This window comes from Arachis hypogaea, chromosome 14 (genome assembly GCF_003086295.3).
Source record: "Arachis hypogaea cultivar Tifrunner chromosome 14, arahy.Tifrunner.gnm2.J5K5, whole genome shotgun sequence".
Taxonomy (NCBI): Eukaryota; Viridiplantae; Streptophyta; class Magnoliopsida; order Fabales; family Fabaceae; genus Arachis; species Arachis hypogaea.
The window spans coordinates 41,846,178-41,868,696 of record NC_092049.1 but is presented as its reverse complement, the minus strand read 5'-3'; the positions used below and the strand labels follow the sequence as shown (position 1 = coordinate 41,868,696).

General features: G+C 39.9%; 1 non-coding gene across 1 annotated transcript; it reads left to right on the top strand.

The window, feature by feature from the left end:
- Positions 1–9,956: 9,956 nt before the first annotated feature.
- LOC112745278 (small nucleolar RNA R71) lies at positions 9,957–10,063 on the top strand. Its single transcript, XR_003173215.1, has one exon. It is a non-coding gene; the product is annotated as a small nucleolar RNA R71 (small nucleolar RNA).
- The last annotated feature ends 12,456 nt before the right edge of the window (positions 10,064–22,519 follow it).

The window sequence follows — 22,519 nt, the reverse complement described above, 5'->3', positions numbered from 1 at the left end:
CAGGTTCGGTGTCTCTAGGATACTGATTAGTGATGGAGGCACTCATTTCTGCAATAAACAGCTTGACTCTGCTCTGGTCCGATATGGAATTAACCACAAAGTGGCGACTCCATATCATCCACAGACAAATAGGCAGGCTGAAGTCTCAAATAGAGAACTAAAATAAATTCTGGAATGGACTGTAAGTACCCGTAGAAGGGATTGGGCAAGAAGTCTGGATGATGCTCTGTGGGCATACAGAACAGCATTCAAAACCCCTATAGGGACCTCTCCATACCAGCTTATGTATGGAAAATCTTATCATCTATCAGTGGAACTAGAACACAAAGCCTACTAGGCAACCATATTCCTCAACCTTGATGCTAAGGTAGCTGGAGAGAAAAGATTACTCCAGTTGAATGAGCTGGAGGAGTTCAGACTCAATGCTTTTGAAAATGCAAAAATTTACAAAGAGAAAGCAAAAAGATGGCATGAAAAAAAGTTGTCATATAGAGTCTTTGAGCTAGGGCAGAAGATTCTGCTGTTTAACTCTAGACTCAAATTGTTCCCTTGGAAATTGAAATCCCGGTGAAAGAGACCATATGTGATTACAAGCGTGTCACCATATGGATATGTAGAGCTTCAGGATATTGACTCTGACAAAAAGTTCATTGTTAATGGACAGAGAGTCAAACATTATCTTGAAGGCAATGTTGAGCAAGAGTGCTCAAAACTGAGACTAAATTAATAGCTTAGTAAAAGTCCAGCTAAAGACAGTAAAGAAGCGTTTGCTGGGAGGCAACCCAGCCATTATCAAAAATTAGATGTTTATAACAATTATATAAGTCCATTTAATTTTATTATTCATGTTTGTTAATGCTTTTTAGTGAACAAGTCAAGGAAATAAAGGTTTAGAACATAAAGCAGAGGAATCACAGAGAAAAAGAGCTCACTAGCGTTATTTCTGGCATTTAACGCCAGCCAAGTACCCTGGCTGGCGTTAAACGCCCAAAATGGCCACCAGATGGGCGTTAAAAGCCAGAATGGCTATCATTCTGGGCGTTTAACACCAGCACAGCAAAGGGGAGGTAATTTCGTTTCCAATTCAAATATTTTCAAATTTTCATGTTTTAATTCATAATTTTCTGCATCAAAACATTACAAACATTCACTTTTAAATTTCCATTCCCAAAAATTAATAATCTTATAAATTCTTTTTAATTCTTTTTCAATTCTTCGCAATTCTTTTTCAAAACGTTTTTTTTTTGAAAACTCATTTATCTTTCCAATTTCTTTTCAAATCTTTTTAATTCATTCATATTATCTTTTATTTCTTAGATGCATAAACGAAAATTTAGATTTAACTTCCTCATATCTTTTTCAAATCTTTCATATTTTATAAATTGTATCTTTCATCAATCATATCTTCCTATCTTATCTTTTTCAAAAATAAATTGAAACCCATTCCCTCCCTCCCTTTTACATACACATTCGGCCAGCCCCTCCTCCCTCATTATTCGAATCCTTCTCTCCATCTATTCTTCTTCTTTCTTTTTATTTTTGCTTGAGGACAAGCAAATCTCTAAGTTTGGTGTGATTCCCATGATCCCTGAGCTAAAACAAACAAATCTCATGGCTCCCAAAGGAAGACAAACCACTTCAAGAGGCAAGAAAGAAAGCAATCCAAAGCCACTGTGGAAGCATGAGAATTTCTACACCAAAGAACATGTAGACCATTACTTCAAAATTGTGTGCAGAAGATCAGTGATCCCAAAAGTTAGGTTCAATTTGAAAGAAGATGAATACCCGGCGATCCAAGAACAGATTCGAAATAGGGGCTGGGAAGTCCTGGCTAATCCTGAGATACATGTTGGAAGAAACATGATCCAGGAATTCTATGCAAATCTGTGGATGATGGATAAGCAAAGATTAGAGGGAACTGCTTTCCACTCCTTTCGGACCATGGTCAGAGGGAAGATTATTTAGTTCCACTTTGACAAGGTGAGAGAAGTTCTCAAGCGTCCTCAACTACAAGATGATCCAGAATTCTTTAATAGGAGAATGGCCAAAGATAAAAGGCTAGATCAAGTTCTAGAGGACATATGTGATACGCACAGAAACTTGTCTCTCAACAATTTTCCTTCGGCAAGTATACCGAATTTGTCGTCAAGAAAAAACTCACAATAGAGTGAGGTCGAATCCCACAGAGATTGAATGATCAAGCAACTTTAATTAGAGGAATGTTCTAGTTGAGCGAACCAGAAATTGATTTGAGATTTGCAGAAAATTAAATGGCGGGAAAGTAAATAGTAGAAAAAGTAAATGCTAGAAATAAAGAGCTGAATGTAAATGGCGGAAAGTAAATTGCAGAATCTTAAATGGGAATGGGGTAATTGCTCATAAAAGTAAATGGCAGAAATTAAAGATAATGGGTAAGATCAGAAATGGGAGTTCATTGGGCTTAGGAGATGTTGCATTCTCCGGATCAAGTTCATTTTCATCTCTTCCTCAATCAATGCATTCATTGATCTCCTTGGAAATCTTAAGTGATCGAATTCCAATTTCTTGGTAATTCAATCTCTCAAATCTTGAACAATAGCCAATTTCTTGGTCAATTGCTCATGAGAAGAGATGAAGTATGGTCACTGATTATACCACATGCATTTCCCAAATCAGGTGTTGGTGGGATTATAGTCACATATCCATCCAAACCCAATTTGGTCCAGCATGAGAAAGCATTTCTAGCATGATCTCTTCATTCCTCTTTCAAGGTTCAGAAGAGATCCAAGTATGAATAGCTTATTTTCCAAGATAACTACCCAATTGGATGAAGATCGAAAGCTTTCAAGTAAAATCAAGAGAAAAGATAGAAGAAGGAGAATGAAAACTAATATTGATCTATCAAATTACAACAGAGCTCCCTAACCCAATGAAAGGGGTTTAGTTGTTCATAGCTCTGGAAGATGAAAACAAAGATGGAGAATACATGATGAAAGTAAAACTAGAAGTGCAGAGAAAGTAAAATACAGAGAGTAGTTTTATGCCAAAGGCTCCCTAAAGTTTTCAACTCCTAAACTAATTCAAAGTTACTCCTATATATACTACTCTTTCGATCTTCTAGTTGGCTCTTCAAGTCTTGGGTATGGGCCTCTGAATCTTGAGTTTGAAGCAGTTATCCTTTTCATTGGGCTTAGCTTTGCTTGCAGAGAGAAAAGGTGAAGTAGGCAGGGACTTTGACTCAGAACATTAGTGGTGTCAACGTTAAGTGAAAGTGTGGGTTCGAGAACGTTAGTGACAATCACCTTTTTCACTAACGTTCCTAACCCAAATATGATCACGTTGACTTCAACGTTAGTGGCACTAACGTGACCACTAACTTTGCCTCTTGGTCCTTCGCACACGTTATTGGGACTTACCTTTCCCAATAACGTGGAGAGTCCTCCCTTGTCCCTACGTTAGCGTCCACGTTAACTAGGTTAACGTGGCTTCTAACGTAGTAATGCCAATCCTTCGAGAACGTTAGTGACACTTACCTTTATCACTAACGTTCCAATGTGCCCCTATTTCCCACGTTAGAGTCCACGTTAACTAAGTTAACGTAGCTTCTAACGTAGTCATGCTAGCCATCTCCAACGTTAGTGACAAAGGTGAGTGTCAACGTTGGCTCATCATCTCTTTATCCATGTTAGCTTCCACGTTAACTAAGTTAACGTGGGAGTTAAGGTTGCTCATGGTGGCTCTTGGTGGTTTACCCCAACGTTAGTGACAAAAGTAAGTGTCACTAACGTTGGCTATCAATTACTCTCTCCACGTTAGCTTCCACGTTAACTAAGTTAACGTGGGAGTTAACGTGGCTTATGGAGGCTTGGCCAACGTTAGTGACAAAGGTGAATGTCACTAACGTTGGCTTCTCTTTTACTTCTTAACGTTAGAGTTCACGTTAACTAAGTTAAGGTGGCTCTTAACGTGGCCACTTATGAGCTTGGTCCAACATTAGTGACAAAGGTAAGTGTCAATAACGTTGGCTCCATTTTCTTTCTTCCACATTAGAGTTCACGTTAACTTAGTTAACGTGACTCTTAACGTGGGTTATGATGGCTTCGAGGGCATTATTGGCGATTACTTTTATCATTAACATTGCAAGCTAGCTCCCATTCCACGTTAGTGGTCACGTTAGTTAGACTAACGTGGCTCTTCCTTGCTTCCTTTGTCCTGAAATCAAGCAATAAAGTACATCAAAGTTTTAATCCAAATCATGAGACATGCATCCTCTAATTTGTCATATATTTGGTGCAAAATTCTCATGAAATCATGTAAAGTGCACAATGTATGCTTGAATCACGATGTAAGTGAATATCTACCCAAAACTAGCTTATTTTCTAAGAAAATGCATGAAACTACCTTAAAAACAGTAAAGAAAAGGTCAGTGAAACTGGCCAAAATGCCCTGGCATCACAACACCAAACTTAAAGCTTGCTTGTCCCTAAGCAAGTACTGGAACAAGAGAATGATGAATGGAATGCCAAGAGAAAATGAGTCATTCTTGTGGAAGTCATGTCCCTGGTTTTATGGTGATTTCATGCATAGAAACTTAGGTTCATTCCTTCACTGGCTTTCAGACCTTTATCATGTCCTAGAATACTCACTTTGCTTGCATCCCATGAGACTTTTATTCATTGATCCTTTTTGTTTCTTGTCAATTCAGGGCTTATTTGTGTTCTTAGGCTAAGTGCTCTGTAAGGGGGCAACTCTTTAAAATAAGCTTTCAGCCAACACTCCCGAACCAGTTGGTTCAAGGTGCTAGGTGTTGAAACACCTCTAAGGACTTACTTCCTCAAGTCTCTCCCCCATACATACACACCACAGGCACATGGTTTGTTTATTTTCTTTCCTTGAGGTCTTGGTGTCCAGCATCTCTTTGGGCTACTAAATGTTCTGTAACAAAGATTGCTTTTGATAGTTGACTTTCAGCTGATAATCCCGGGTTAGTTAACCCAAGTTACCAGGTGATAAAGCACCCCTGAGAGCTTAGTAATCCAAGCAGATCCTTGGTACAAGAACACCACCAACACATCCCTCAAAACACAAACCCTTGGTGCCCAGCCTCTTTTCTTGCTATTTTTCTTTTATTCTTCACTTTAATTGTTTCTTTTCCTTTTTCTTATTAGGATCTTATTATTTAGCTAGTCTCATGGGGTGTGTTCAAAGCATATGATTTAGGACAGATAGTTGTCTTCCCACCTTGTTGGTGAACCAACTTAGCTAACTTATGACTACACCACAAACTTAGAAACTTACTCCATAGTATGAACTCCACTCTGGTCTTTTATAAAACACTCATTCTCTTTTCATTTGATTCAAAAGGACAAGCATACAAGTAAGTAAGGAAATGATGCAGTAATGACATTCAGACTAGCAAGCATAGACCTAAACAATTAAAATTTAAAGGCAGAATTAAAACCTTAAACTACTATGGAACATGTTTTATTTCATACATGATTTTCCTTATTTAATGCTTGAAAAAGATGGAACAAAGAGGGAACTCCACCACCTTTTACTCATGAGGTTGCCCATGCTCTCCCTCTTGCTCGTCCTCTTTGTGTTTACTTGTTGCGCTTGAGCTCCCACCTCCTTTGCCTTTTCCTATAAAATAAAATAAAGAAAAATAACTAGATTGTTTATTCATGAACACCAACTAACTAACTAACTGTGTATCCTTATATGCACATTGGTGGCACCTTGGGTGACACCAAACTTAGTTTGTAGCACTGTGATGAAAAAGTTTTGTTCAAGGCTCCAAGACTAGCATGCTCTAAGTTGCATTCATGCTCTCTTGGCATGCTCTGAACACCAAACTTATTCTTCACTATATACTACATAATAAGGATTTTACCAAGTGTTTGTCAAGTTTGGGTTGGAATTCATGAATATTGACTTATTCACTATTTTCTAAAAGCATATAAAACATGGGTTGCCTCCCATGAAGCGCTTTTTTAGCGTCACTAGCTTGACGTTTCTCCTTCATCAGGGAGGTTGATAATGCTTCAAGTCCTCCCCTCTTGCTGTGGACCTATATCCATTGGTTGTATCAATGATCTCTACATGTTCCAAGAAGAGAACTCTATTGATAGTGAAGACCTTAGGTAACTGAGATAGTACAGTGGGGAGATCAGGAGGGATATCTGGGAAGTAAGCTGAGATCACTTTATCCCCTGGAGAGAAGTCCTCGGTAGGAATCTTCTTGTTCCTCCACCTCCTTGGTACCTTCTTCTTTGTTCCTTGTGATGTTGTCTTACTCTTTGTGACCTCCTCCTCTAAGGAAATGTGGTTACTGGTCTCATATGATTCTGGTGGTTTAGGTTCCTCCTGATTTTCTTTGAGCTATGGCAGTTGCTATTTGCCTTGTTCATCAATCAAGGGAGTTCCTAGATGTGCTGGTTGTGCTTCAGTGCTTGTTTATTCCTTCAATATCTCACTGTGGTCCTTCCTTGGTTCCTTGTTCTGTTGATCTGTTTCTTGTGAGTGTTTGAAAACAGTGAAGGTGAGCTGTTCATCATGGATCCTCAAGATTAGCTCCCCTCGCTCCACATCTATGAGTGCTCTGGCTGTAGCTAGGAATGGTCTTCCCAATATGATTGGGTGAGTGTGACTCTCTTCCATGTCCAATATGACAAAGTCTGTGGGAAGAAAGTATTTCCCAACCTTTATCAACACGTTTTTCACCACTCCTATTGCTTGTTTTTGAGTTTTGTCAGCCAGCCTGATGACTACATCTGTGGGCATTATCTCATTGATCTGCAGCCTCTTCATAAGGGATAAGGGCATTAAGTTGATGCTTGCTCCTAAATCAGAGAGTGCTTTATCAAACATTGTTTCTCCTATGGCACAGGGGATGTGAAAGCTCCCTGGGTCCTTTCTTTTTGTAAGCGACTCTGGTTGAATGAGGGTGCTGCACTCCTTGTTCATCACTATAGTTTGGCCTCCCTTGAGTGAGCTTTTCTTGGGAAGCAGTTCCTTCATATACTTGATGTATGCAGGCATTTGTTGGATGGTCTTGATGAATGGTATGTTTACATGCAGAAATGCAAACAAGTCAAGAAATCTTGAGTATATTTTCTTCTCCACAGCACCATTGAGTAGTTGGGAAAAGGGTGCATAGAGTCTCAGCAGCTCCTGTTGTGAGATTTTTGTTTCTTGGTGATCTTTTTCCTTCTTCTCTGCTGAGGTATCTCCAGGTTATTCTGGCAGCCTGTTTGGCTTGTCCTCAGTCTCCTTATCACTTGTAGTGACCATCTTGCAATCTTCCCATCTTACTTTCTTTGTTTCACCTCTCGGATTTTTCTCTGTGTCACTTGGGAATCCATCTGCTCAGAGAGATACCCCACTTGAGATTCCAACCTCTTGATGGTGTCTCCTGATGTGTATTTTTGGAAAACGAATTCCAAACACACAAAACTCACCGGCAAGTGCACCGGGTCGCATCAAGTAATAAAACTCACGGGAGTGAGGTCGATCCCACAGGGATTGAAGGATTGAGCAATTTTAGTTTAGTGGTTGACTTAGTCAAGCGAATCAAGAGTTGATTTGAGTGGTTTGTGTTTGACAGAAGCTAAATTGCATGAAATTAAAAGGGAGAGGGACAATTGGCAAGAATTTAAAGTGCAGAGAAATTAAAGAGGCTGAATCTTAAAGTGCAAGTAATATAAATTGCAGAAACTTAGATTGCAAGAAATGTAAATTGTAGAATCTTAAAGTGCAAGAAATGTAAATGGCTTGAATTGTAAAGGGAATTGGGAATGGGATTTGCAGAAATCTAATAAGGAAAAGTAAAATGCAATAAACAAAAAAGTAGAAGATGACTTGAATTAAACCGGATCTAAAACAGAATTGAGAAAAAAAACTTGGTGTAGCGACGAAATAAGGAAATTGAAATTGAAAACTGTAGATCTCAGGACTCAAGAGACTAGATAGCTGAGTCTAGATCTCACTGCCTTCCTAGATCCAACAAGAACGATGCAATCGGAAATAAAGAAAAGTAAGTTGCAGAATGAGTAGAAGAAGAAGCAATTAACAGAAATGGAAATTTAGTTGTGCAGAGATTTAAACAAGATCTCAAGGTGAGATTGAAATAGAATTTCTTCAATTCTCCACCCAAGATCCAAAACAAGAAAAGTAAAGAGTGCTGAGCAAGAACAAGGAAGAAGAGAGATCAATTCTCCTTCCCAATTCTCTAGAATTCTAAAGCAACAATTCAAAAATGTAAAGGTGAGCTCTCTGTAAGTGTTCCGAATTCTCTCCAAAGAAAAGCTCTTTTAAAACTTAAATCCTAAGCTATTTATAACTTTCTTCAAATGATCTTCAAGCCTTGAATTGGGCCTTTGCTCTTGATGGAATTGGGTTGGTAAAAGCCTCTGTTGATTGCTCTTGGAGTTAGAGAGAAACCCATTGTGAACCGGGCCAAGAATCACAAAAGCTTGAGTCAAAGTTTGAGGTAAACTTTGGCTCAAGCTTTTTATACCAGCTGCCCTCCTTTTTCTGATATCCACGTTTGAGCTAAAGTTTGAGGTCAAACTTTTAGCCAAACGTGGATCCCCTTGTGTACATGTGTGGCGCCAACGTTTGCCAAAAAGCTTGAGGCAAACGTTGGCGCAAGCTTTTCTCCTCCAGGGTGTGCAAGTGTGGCGCCAACGTTTGCCAAAAAGTTTGAGGCAAACGTTGGCGCAAGCTTTTCTCCTCCAGTGTGTTGGTTTTGTGATGCCAACGTTTGCTAAAAAGTTTGAGGCAAACGTTGGCTCAAGCTTTTTCCTCCAGAGTGTTTTCAACTCTTCCAAAAGTTTGAGCTAAAGTTTGGGGCAAACTTTGGCTCAAGCTTTTTTCCTCCAGGTGTTTTCAACTCTTCCAAAAGTTTGAGCTAAAGTTTGAGGCAAACTTTGGCTCAAGCTTTTTGTTCTCTCTTGCTCTTAGCCATTCCTTCTTTCTTCAACCTTCTTCAAAACTCTTTTCACCTATCATCAATCAATCAAAACAATCAAAGCTATGCTCCAAATCATGAGATTGTGTTTCTTTCATAATATATGACAATTATAGCACAAAATCTCATGAACTTGCATTAATTCATCCATGGTTGATTGAATCAAAGGAAATATGAAATTCTACCCAATTGGCTTACTTAAGGCTCAAGAAAGTGCATAAAATCAATTGAAAACAAAAGAAAAAGACTAGTGAAACTAGGCTAAGATGACTTGTCATCATCTCCCTGGTTCTTAAAATTGGCTCGCACTTCCTCCTTGAACACCTTGTTGTCTTGAATCTCTTTGCATATGCCTTCAAGTAGGTTTTCAATCTTCGAGAGTCTGTCATCAGATGATGGTGGGTTAGGGTTGGATGGATGAGAAAGGTTAGTTTGGCCTTCGTAGAAGTGTTGAGAGGGGTGGTTATGTGGGTGCTGATATGGTCTAGGTGTGGCATGTTGGTGAGCTAAGTTGTTGGGATTTGGACGTCTTTGATCTAGGCCTTGGTCTTGTTGATTTCCCCACCCAAAGTTTGGGTGGTTCCTCCATCCAGGGTTGTAGGTTTTGGAGTATGGATCATGGTTTTGCCTAGGTAAATTCCCAATGTAGTTGGCTTGCTCCTGACTACCCTCTGCTTCTTCATTCACTTCTTCTTGGGTCATTGATGAGGTAGTGATTGCTGCTACTTGGTTCCTCTCCATCTTCTTGGTGAGGTCAGCCAACTGCTTGGTTATGAGCTTATTTTGGGCCAGCAGTGCATCCACATTGTTTAGCTCCATCACTCCTCTAGTGTTCCCTCTTTCGGAGGCATAGAAGTAGTCATTCTCTGCTACAGTCTCAATGACATCTATGGCCTCCTCAATGGTCTTCTTCTTGTTCAGAGATCTCCCGGATGAGTGGTCTACTGCCTTTTTTGATTCATAGGAAAGGCCTTCATAGAAAATGTGTAGCTGCACCCATTCATTGAACATATCTGGTGGACACCTCCTTGTTAGGTCCTTAAACCTCTCCCATGCTTCATATAGAGTCTCACCATCCTGCTGCCTGAATGTTTGCACCTCAGCTCTAAGCCTGTTAATCCGTTGAGGAGGATAGAATCTTGCCAAGAATTTGTTCACCACATCTTTCCAGGTTGTCAAACTCTCCTTCGGAAAAGACTCCAGCCATTTAGATGCCTTGTCCTTGAGTAAGAAAGAGAACAGAAGTAGTCTATAGGTGTCAGAATGAACACCATTAGACTTCACAGTATCGCATATCCTCAGAAATGTGGTTAGGTGGTCTTCTTGGACACCTCCTCCGAATGAACAATTATTCTGAACAAGAGTGATGAGTTGTGGCTTTAGTTCAAAGTTGTTGGCATGTATGGTTGGCTTTTGGATGCTACTTCCACAGTTTCCTGGGTTTGGGTTGATGTAAGAACCCAGAACTATTCTCTCTTGCCCAGCATGATTTGCTAGACCTTCTCTGCCATGGTTGTGAGCCTCTTCTTCATGATGGTTCTCCATATTCTCCTCCATGTTTGGTTCAAAGTACTCTTTCTCTTCCTCAGCACCAACTACTCTCTTTCCTCTTGCTTCCCTCATTAATCTAAGGAAGGTCCTCTCTGGTTCAGAATCAAAGGAAGTTGAAGCCCCGCTTCTCCTCCCTGTCATACAACCAACAAGGTTAAGGAAGGAAATAGATCCAGAAACTATTCTAAAAAAATGTTATTAGTGTGAGTGATGCAATATATCAAACAGTTAGTGGGTGAGTGAAATAGAGTGTAAACAACTAAAATAAAGGGGTTAAAGGGATGGGAATACAAAACAACTGAAACCGAAAGTAAAGTGCTCAAACAGAAATTTAAATCAACAGAATAACAAATGCTGAATCTAGTGATCCTCCAACTTAATCATTGTTGATACAAAATCAATCCCCGGCAACAGCGCCATAAACTTGATACGCACGGAAACTTGTCTCTCAACAATTTTCCTTCGGCAAGTATACCGAATTTGTCGTCAAGTAAAAACTCACAATAGAGTGAGGTCAAATCCCACAGAGATTGAATGATCAAGCAACTTTAATTAGAGGAATGTTCTAGCTGAGCGAACCAGAAATTGATTTGAGATTTGCAGAAAATTAAATGGCGGGAAAGTAAATAGCAGAAAAAGTAAATGCTAGAAATAAAGAGCTGAATGTAAATGGCGGAAAGTAAATTGCAGAATCTTAAATGGGAATGGGGTAATTGCTCATAAAAGTAAATGGCAGAAATTAAAGATAATGGGTAAGATCAGAAATGGGAGTTCATTGGGCTCAGGAGATGTTGCATTCTCCGGATCAAGTTCATTTTCATCTCTTCCTCATCAATGCATTCATTGATCTCCTTGGCAATATTAAGTGAACGAATTCCAATTTCTTGGTAATTCAATCTCTCAAATCTTGATCAATAGCCAATTCCTTGGTCAATTGCTCATAAGAAGAGATGAAGTATGGTCACTGATTATACCACATGCATTTCCGAAATCAGGTGTTGGTGGGATTATAGTCACATATCCATCCAAACCCAATTTGGTCCAGCATGAGAAAGCATTTCTAGCATGATCTCTTTATTCCTCTTTCAAGGTTCAGAGGAGATCCAAGTATGAATAGCTTCTTTTCCAAGATAACTACCCAATTAGATGAAGATCGAAAGCTTTCAAGTAAAATCAAGAGAAAAGATAGAAGAAGGAGAATGAAAACTAATATTGATCCATCAAATTACAACAGAGCTCCCTAACCCAATGAAAGGGGTTTAGTTGTTCATAGCTCTGGAAGATGAAAACAAAGATGGAGAATACATGATGAAAGTAAAACTAGAAGTGCAGAGAAAGTAAAATACAGAGAGTAGTTCTATGCCAAAGGCTCCCTAAAGTTTTCAACTCCCAAACTAATTCAAAGCTACTCCTATATATACTACTCTTCCGATCTTCTAGTTGGCTCTTCAAGTCTTGGGTATGGGCCTCTGAATCTTGAGTTTGAAGCAGTTATCCTTTTCATTGGGCTTAGCTTTGCTTGCAGAGAGAAAAGGTGAAGTAGGCAGGGACTTTGACTCAGGACGTTAGTGGTGTCAACGTTAAGTGAAAGTGTGGGTTCGAGAACGTTAGTGACAATCACCTTTTTCACTAACGTTCCTAACCCAAATATGATCACGTTGACTTCAACGTTAGCGGCACTAACGTGACCACTAACTTTGCCTCTTGGTCCTTCGCACACGTTATTGGGACTTACCTTTCCCAATAACGTGGAGAGTCCTCCCTTGTCCCTACGTTAGCGTCCACGTTAACTAGGTTAACATGGCTTCTAACATAGTAATGCCAATCCTTCGAGAACTTTAGTGACACTTACCTTTGTCACTAACGTTCCAATGTGCCCCTATTTCCCACGTTAGAGTCCACGTTAACTAAGTTAACGTGGCTTCTAACGTAGTCATGCTAGCCATCTCCAACGTTAGTGACAAAGGTGAGTGTCACTAACGTTGGCTCATCATCTCTTTATCCACGTTAGCTTCCACGTTAACTAAGTTAACGTGGGAGTTAACGTTGCTCATGGTGGCTCTTGGTGGTTCACCCCAACGTTAGTGACAAAGGTAAGTGTCACTAACATTGGCTATCAATTGCTCTCTCCACGTTAGCTTCCACGTTAACTAAGTTAACGTGGGAGTTAACGTGGCTTATGGAGGCTTGGCCAACGTTAGTGACAAAGGTGAATGTCACTAACGTTGGCTTCTCTTTTGCTTCTTAATGTTAGAGTCCACGTTAACTAAGTTAACATGGCTCTTAACGTGGCCACTTATGAGCTTGGTCCAACATTAGTGACAAAGGTAAGTGTCACTAACGTTGGTTCCATTTTCTTTCTTCCACGTTAGAGTTCACGTTAACTTAGTTAACGTGACTCTTAACGTGGGTTATGATGGCTTCAAGGGCATTATTGGCGATTACTTTTGTCATTAACGTTGCAAGCTAGCTTCCATTCCACGTTAGTGGTCACGTTAGTTAGACTAACGTGGCTGCTAACGTGGTTCTTCCTTGCTTCCTTTGTCCTGAAATCAAGCAATAAAGTGCATCAAAGTTCTAATCCAAATCATGAGACATGCATCCTCTAATTTGTCATATAATTCATGCAAAATTCTCATGAAATTATGTAAAGTGCACAATGTATGCTTGAATCACGATGTAAGTGAATATCTACCCAAAACTAGCTTATTTTCTAAGAAAATGCATGAAACTACCTTAAAAACAGTAAAGAAAAGGTCAGTAAAACTGGCCAAAATGCCCTGGCATCAATATGCCTCCCTGGAACCAAGTGGATTACCAATACAAAAGGTGTCCCAAACTAGCTAAAGAGAGGAGATCTCAAACCAATTACTAGAGGTTGGCTGGATTTTATTGGGTGTTCTATACTCCCAACCAGCAACCGTTCTGAAGTCACTGTCAAGAGAGCAGTGATGATTCACTATATTATGCTGGGGAAAGAAGTAGAGATTCATCAGCTGATTCCTGGTGAAATTTACATATTTGCAAACAAGGAATCCACTGATGCTAAATTGGCTTACCCGAGCTTGATCAGTTTGTTATGTAAAGATACGGGGGTACAGATAGGCGTGGATGAATATATCCCAGTTGAACGCCCAATCACCAAAAAGGTGATGGATAGACCTCAAGTTCAAGACAACCCCATCAAGAAGAGGGCGCACGAGCTCCTCCCAAAAATTCCTCAATTTGAATATTGGGCCCGCTTAGAAGCATCTGTCACCAAGCTGCAAGAAGCTATGGATCAACTCAAGGAAGAGCAGCAGAATCAAAACAGCATGCTCTGCAAACTGCTCAAAGAACAAGAGAAACAAGGGCGTGAGATACATGAGCTAAAACGCTAGAAGCTGCCCCTTGAAGAGCTAGACGTCCCACAGATTGAAGGAGCAAGTATCTCTTAAAATAAAGGTTGTTGAGTCCTAACTCTGTGATAACTTTTGTTATTAGAGACCTATTTTAAGAGTTATATGAGCATTAGTATTCGAGTCATTTATTTTTTTTATGTCTTTAATTTCCTTTCTTTTATTGTTAATTGTCTGCTCTTATGTTTAGTTTATATCTTGTTTTTATCTTTATTCAATGATTATTAGTGTTTAGTGTCTATGTCTTAAAGCTATGAATGATTCCATGAATCCCTCACCTTTCTTAAAAGAAAAATGTTCTTATTTGCAAAAGAACAAGAAGGGCATAATTTCGAAATTTATCTTGAAATTAGTTTAATTATTTTGATGTTGTGACAATACTTTTTGTTTTCTGAATGAATGCTTGAACAGTGCATATTTTTGATAGTGAAGTTTATGAATGTTAAATTTGTTGGCTCTTGAAAGAATAATGAAAAAAGAGAAATGTTATTGATAATCTGAAAAATCATAAAACTGATTCTTGAAGCAAGAAAATGCAGTGAAAAACATAAAGCTTGCGAAAAAAAAAGAAAAAAAAAAGAGAGAGAAGCGAAAAATAAAGAAAAAAAAAGAGAGAAGAAAAGAAAAAGCAAGCAGAAAAAGCCAATAATCCTTTAAACCAAAAGTAAAGGGTAAAACGGATCCAAGGCTTTGAGCATTAATGGATAGGAGGGCCCAAAGGAACAAAATCCTAGCCTAAGCGGCTAAACCAAGCTGTCCCTGATGCGTGGAAAACTTGTCTCTCAACAAATCTCCCTTCGGCAAGTGTACCGAAGTTGTCGTCAAGTAAAAACTCACAATAGAGTGAGGTCGAATCCCACAGGGATTGATTGATCAAGCAACTTTAATTAGAAGAATGTTCTAGTTGAGCGAATCCAGAATTTGGGTTGAGAATTGCAGAAAATAAAATGGCGGGAATGTAAATAACAGAAAAGTAAATGCTAGAATTAAAGGACTGGAAGTAAATGACTGAAAATAAATTGCAGAATTGTAAATGGGAATGGGGGATTTGCTCATAAAAGTAAATCGTAGAAATTAAAGAGAATGGGTAAGATTAGAGATGGGGAATTCATTGGGCTTAGGAGATGTTGCAATTCTCTGGATCAACTTCATTTTCATCTCTTCCTCAATCAATGCACTCATTGATCTCCTTGGCAATCTTAAGTGATTGAATTACAATTCCTTGCAATTCAATCTCTCAAATCTTGATCAATAGCCAATTCCTTGGTCAATTGCTCATGAGAAGAGATGAAGTATGGTCACTGATTATACCACATGTATTTCCCAAACCAAGTATTGAGAGGGTTACAGTCACATACCCATCCAAACCCAATTTGGTCCAGCATGAGAAAGCATTTCTAGCTTGATCTCTTCATTCCTCTTCCAAGGTTCAAAAGAGATCCAAGTTTGAATAGCTTCTCTTCCAAGATAACTACTCAATTGGATGAAGATCGAAAGCTTTCAAGTAAAATCAAGAGGAAAGATAGAAGAAGAACAATGAAAATTAGTATTGATCCATCAAATTACAACAGAGCTCCCTAACCCAATGAAAGGGGTTTAGTTGTTCATAGCTCTTGAAAATGAAAACAAAGATGGAGAATACATCATAAAACTAGAAATTGCAAAGAAAGTAAATATAGAGAGATGTTCTTCAGCCTCCAGAACTGCTTTACAATTCAAAGTTACTCCTATATATACTACTCTTCTCAGCTTCTAGTTTACTCTTCAAGTCTTGGGCCTTTGGATCTTGAGTTTGAAGTAGTTCTTTTCTTCATTTGGGCTTGGCTTTACTTGAAGAGAGAAAGTGCTAAGTGGGCAGAGACTTCAGCTCAGGACGTTAGGGGTGTTAATATTTAGTGAGAATATAAGTTCGAGAAATTGTCACTAACGTTCCAATGCACCCCTTTGCCTTACGTTAAAACCCACGTTAACTAGGTTAACGTGGCTTTTAACGTTGCCTTGTTAGTCCTTCGAGAACGTTAGTGACACTCAACATTGTCACTAACGTTCCAGTGTGCCCCTTCTTGTTTCACGTTAAAGCCCACGTTAACTAGGTTAACGTGGCTTTTAACGTGGTCCTTGCCAACCTTCGAGAACGTTAGTGACACTCAACATTGTCACTAACGTTCCAATGTGCCCCTGGGTCTCACGTTAGAGTCCACGTTAACTAGGTTAACGTGGCTTCTAACGTGGCCATCTTTTAGCCATCCCAACGTTAGTGACAATGTTGAGTGTCGCTAACGTTGGCTCATCTTTCATTTCTCATCGTTAGCTTCCACGTTAACCAAGTTAACGTGGAGGTTAACGTGACTCTTGGGGGTTGTGTGGTTGCTTCAACGTTAGTGACAATGTTGAGTGTCACTAACGTTGTCGATAATTCTTCATCCTCTACGTTAATTCCCACGTTAACCAAGTTAACGTGGGAGTTAACGTGGTACTTAGCACCATAGGCCAACGTTAGTGACAATGTTGAGTGTCACTAACGTTGGCTTCTCTCCCTCCCCCTTAACGTTAGAGGCCACGTTAACTAGGTTAACGTGGCTTCTAACGTGGCCACTTATGAGTGATTGCCAATGTTAGTGACAATGTTGAGTGTCACTAACGTTGGCTCAACTTCTCTTCTCCACGTTAGAGTTCACGTTAAGTTGGTTAACGTGATTCTCTAACATGGGCATTGATGGCTTTCTTTGAGAGTGTTATTGGCAATCACTTTTCTCATTAATCCTTGCAAGTTACCTCCCCTTTCTTGCTCCTTTTTGGTCCTGAAATCAAGCAACAAGGTGCATCAAAGCTCTAGTCCAAGTCATGAGTAATGCAACATAATATTTGTCACTAAACTTATGCAAAATCCTCATGAAATCATGTAAAATGCACAATGTGTGCTTGAGTCAAGGCATAAGTGAATATTTACCCAAAACTAGCTTATTTCCTAAAGAAATGCATGAAACTAACCTAAAAACAGTAAAAAAAGGTCAGTGAAACTGGCCAAGATGCCCTAGCATCACAACACCAAACTTAAAGCTTGCTTGTCCCTAAGCAAGTACTGGAACAAGAGAATGATGAATGGAATATCCAGAGGAATGAGTCATTCTTGTGGAAGTCATATTACTGATTTTATGGTGGTTTCATGCATAGCAACTTAGGTTCATTCCATTACTGGCTTTCAGACCTTTATCATGTCCCTAAACACTTACTTTGTTTATATCTCATGAGACTTTTATTCATTGATCCTTTTATTGTTGTTTCAAGGGTTATTTGTGTTATTTAGGCTAAGTGCTCTGTAAGGGGGCAACTCTTTAAGATAAGCTTTCAGCCAACACTCCCGAACCAGTTGGTTCAAGGTGCTAGGTGTTGAAGCACCCCTAAGGACTTACTCCCTCAAGTCTCTCCCCCATACATACACACCACAGGCATATAGTTTATTTATTTTCTTTTCTTGAGACCTTGGTGTCCAGCACGTCTTTGGGTTACTAAATGCTCTGTAGTGAGGGTTACTCTTGATAGTGGATTTTCAGCTGATAATCCCGGGTTAGATAACCCAAGTTACCAAGTGATAAAGCACCCCTAAGAGCTTATTCATCCAAGTAGATCCCTCACACAGGGGCACCACAGACACTTGCCTCAAGCTTAAAACCATTGATGCCTAGCCTTATTGCTTACTCTTTTCCTTTTGTTTTTCACTTCCATTGTTCTTTCCCTTTTCTCTTCTTAGGATCTTGTTATTAACTTAGTCTCATGAGTATATCCAAAGTCAAGTATTCAGGATAGATAGTTGTCCTCCTAGCCTTGTGGTTGAACCAACTTAGCTAACTTATGACTACCCCAAAGATTCATGAATGCACTTCCACAATATGAACCCTACTCTGGTCTTTTAAAAACATAAACATTCTCTTCTTCATTTGATTTAAAATGGACAAGCTTACAAGTAAATAAGGGAATGATGTAGTGACATAAAGACCAGTGCACACAGACTCTCTTCAATACCAAAACTAAAAATAACATGATTTGAAAAAGGTTTAAATATAACATGGAAGCAAGTTCTATTTCATACAAGATCTTCCTTATTTAAAACACAGAGAAAGATGGAACAAAGAAGGAACTCCACCACCTTTTACTGTTGTGGATGTCCACGCTCTTTTCCTTGCTTGTCCTCCTTGTTTCCTCTTGCATTTCCTCGCATCCGTGCCAATCTTTCTTGCTTCCAATCCTCGAGTGCCTTCCTCACTGACTCATGACTCTCTTCCACCCTTTGTCTTTCCTTTCGTGCTAATTCATCCTTCATTTCATCATACTTGGCTATTCCTGGATGCAATATTGGCAGCTGTCCCACTAAGTAGTCGAGCCTGGCTTGAGTATTTATCTGATGTCCTGTTTGACTCATGTAAACTCCTTCTGCGAATGCCCTTTGCTCGTCCAATAGTTCTGCCTGTTCTATTTGTCTTTAATGCATCTCATGTATGTGTGCCCCTTGATGTGCTTGGATGTTGATTAGCCTCTGGGTGGATTCTTGTTGCTCGTTTTGCCTTTGTTCCATCCTGTTGAATGCTTCTCCCCATTGTTGTCCTTGGCTTAGTTGTTGCCCCATCATCTGTAGTTGAAGCTCTTTCTGTGCTCCTTGGCTTTCCAAATATTGTCTAGATAAGCCATCAATGGCTTCCTGTAATTGGTGCATGTCCAAGGTCTGTGGTGCTTGTCCCTCTAAGACTTGTTCTTCAACTACTGGAGGGGCTGTCCTCTTTCTTTGCTTCCGTTGAGGCAGGGGGAGTGCTGCAGCATTCATCCTTCGGACCGTTATTGGAATGCCTTCCTTTATCCAAACGGGGTCCTCATCTTCAAAAACCACCCTAGCTTTCTTGCATATTCGGTAAATAGTGATGGGGTAACCTAATGTTCCTCTTGAGTTGCTTTTCTCTGCCATCTTTCTAATTCCTTGAGCTTTGATCTCATGAACTTTGATTTCTCCTCCCTTGAGTATACAATGCAACATTGTTGCTCTCTCGAGATTCACCTCCGAGTTGTTTGCAGCTGGGAGAATAGACCTCCTCACTAGCTCGAACCACCCCTTAGCTTCAGGGGTGAGATCTGTTCTTTTAATGAACTTTGGTTTATTTCCTGCACCCCTTTCCCAGTCAGCTCCTGGTACACAAAGGTCTAGTAAAAGCTGGTCATAATTGGGGTTGTTGTCCAATCTTGAGTAGTAACTTTCTTCTTCAAATGGTATAGATCGTAGCTTCAATGCCCTCATTACACTCATGGGACCAAAATCCACCATTGTTCCTCTCACAAAGCTTGTATATGATTCATCTTTCTTATCATACCTGACTGCATTTGCATAAAATTCTCTTATGAGATTTGCATTCACCTTAGTGACTGGGTCAGTGAGGAGCTCCCATCTTCTCCTTTCTACCTTCTCTGTGATTTCGGAGCATTCATTCTTCTTAACTTGAAATCCCAGCTCATAAATGATTTCCTTATCAACCATCCACCCGTACTGCAATGCATGATGCAAGCTTCTAAATCTCTTCTCATCATATGGGTGTTCTTCCATGGGTTCTTTCCCCTCCCTTCTCTTAGAACTTGAAGATGCCATGAATGATGATTTAATATGTGAAGGTGGTAAGGTTATGGAGACTTTTGGTTGTTTAGGGTTTTATGGCAATGAGGAGAGTGAGGGGAAGAATGTTTATAATTGAATAGGGGGTGTATTGTACCGAAATGAAGATTGGTGAAGGTGTGTGATGACAATGAAGGGTGGTATGGACAAGGGTTGTTTATATAGAGAAGTTGTGAGAGAATGGAGGGTGTAGATTGATGAAGTGGTCACTTGATGGACGGTTGGGGTTATGCATGGCTAGAAGACAAGGATCATCTCTTTATGATGGGGATTGCTCGGTCTTCTAAGGGTCCCTTTTTTCAATGTTGCATGGCAACATTTTCCAACGTATTCCCTCTTTAGAACAAGTGTGTAACCCCTCTTCTTTAAGTGGCGAAGTCTCCCCTTTAATTGTCCCATCAATCCCTTTTCATGCTTCTTTTCCTTTCCTATAAAGATTTGAAATAAGGGAATTAATAAAAAAATTAAAACTCTACGGCTAGAATAAATGGAAAGAAAGGATTTGATTGTTTGTTTATGGATTTCAACTAACTAACTAACTATTGGTGGTTCCTTTTATGCATTTTGGTGGCACCATGGGGTGACACCAAACTTAGTTTGAGGCACTGTGATGAAGGTTTTGTGTTCAAAGCTTCCAAGGCTAGCATGCAACTTGGTTTGCTTTGAACACCAAACTTGTTCCTCACTATATTCTGCATAAGAGGATTTTCACCAATTGTTTGTTAAGTTTGGATTGAAGCTCATAAAGATTGACTTATTCATTATCATCTGAAAGCATATAAAATATGGGTTGCCTCCCATGAAGCGCTTCTTTAGCGTCACTAGCTTGACGTTTTTCCTTCATCCTGGTGGTTGGTAGTGCTTAAAGTCTTCCCCTCTTGCTGTGGACTTGTATCCATTGGTTGGATCAATGATCTCCATATGTTTCAGAGAAAGAACTCTGCTGATAGTGAATAACTTGGGTAATTGAGATGGTACAGTAGGGAGATTAGGGGGAATATCTGGGAAGTATGCTGAGACAACTCTATCCCCTGGAGAGAAGTCTTCCGTAGGGATCTTCTTGTTCCTCCATCTCCTTGGTACCTTCTTTTTTATTTCTTTTGAGGTTGCCTTCCCCTTGTGACCTCTTTTCTCCAAGGAATTGTGATGTTGTCTTCACCTGCCTCTAGAGGTTTTGGTTCCTCCAACTTCTCCTTGAGCTGTGGCAATTGCTGTTTTCCTTGTTTGTCAGTTAAGGGGGTCTCAGAGTGAACTGACTGTGCTTCAGTGCTTGTTTCGTCCTTCAGTGTCTCATTGTCATTTGTGCTTAGTTCCTTGTCCTCTTGATCTATTTCTTATGAGAGTTTGAAAATATTGAAGCTGAGTCGTTCATCATGGATTCTCAATATTAGCTCCCCTTTCTCTACATCGATAAGTGCTCTGGCTGTAGCTAGAAATGGTCTTCCCAATATGATTGGGTGAGTGTGACTTTCTTCTATGTCCAGAATGACAAAGTCTGTTGGGAGAAAGTACTTCCCAACCTTTAGCAACACATTTTCCACTACTCCTATTGCTTGCTTTTGAGTTTTGTCAGCCAGTCTGATAATGACATCTGTAGGCATTATCTCATTGATCTGTAGCCTCTTCACCAGGGATAAGGGCAGTAAGTTGATGCTGGCCCCTAGATCACATAGTGCTCTGTCGAACATAGTTTCACCTATGGCACAATGGATATGAAAACTTCCTGGGTCTCTTCTTTTTGTAGGTAACTCAGGTTGAATAAGGGCACTACATTCCTTGTTCATCACTATAGTCTGCCCTCCCTTGAGTGAGCTTTTCCTGGGAAGAAGTTTCTTCATATATTTAATGAATGCAGGCATTTGTTGAATTGCCTTGATGAATGGTATGTTCACATGCAGAGATGCAAACAAGTCTAGGAACCTTGAGTATATTCTTTTTCCCACAGCACCATTGAGCAGTTGAGGGAATGGTGCATAGAGCTTCAGCAGCTCTTGTTGTGAGATTTCTGGTTCTTTGTGATCTCTATCCTCCTCCTTTGTTGAGTTGTCTTCAGGTTGGTTGCACTTTTTGCCTTGCTTGTCTTCAATCTCTTGATCGCTTGTAGTGACCATTTTGCAATCTTCCTATCTTACTTTCTTTGCTTCTCCCTTGGAGTTTTTCTCAGTGTCACTTGGGAAGCTATCAGTAGGTTTGGGAATCTTCTCAGCTAAATATCCCACCTGGAATTCCATCTTCCTAATGGTTTCTCCCTGGTTCTTAATATTGGCTCGCACCTCCTCTTTGAACACCTTATTTTCTTGAATCTCTTGGCTTATTCCTTCAAGTAAGGCTTCAATCTTAGAGAGCCTGTCATCAATTGATGAGTGGTTCAGAGCTGATGTGCTATTTTGGTTTTGATAAGTGTGTGGAGAGTTGTTGTTGTGGGGGTGTTGAGATGTCCTCTGGGTGAATTATTGGTGAGCTGCATTGTTGTTGGAATTGTAACATCTCTGGTCTTGGTTTTGATCTTGCTCACTTCCCCACCCAAAGTTCGGGTGATTTCTCCATCTAGGGTTGTAAGTCTTGGAGTATGGATCATAGTTCTTCCTTGGTGAATTCCCAATGTAGTTGGCTTGCTCCGGACTCCCTTCTGCTTCTTGGTTTACTCCTTCTTGTGTTGTTGATGAAGTGGAGATTGCTGCTACTTGGTTCATCTCTATCTTCTTGGTGAGGTCAGCCAGCTGCTGAGTAATGAGCTTGTTTTGGGCCAACAGAGCATCTACATTGTTTAGCTCCATCACTCCCCTTGTGTTCCCTCTTTCGGAAGCATAGAAGTAGTCGTTTTCTGCTACTGTTTCAATAACATCTATAGCTTCCTCAATGGTCTTCTTCTTGTTCAAAGACCCTCCAGATGAATGATCTACTGCCTTCTTTGACTCATAAGAGAGCCCTTCATAGAAAATGTGCAGCTGGACCCATTCATTGAAC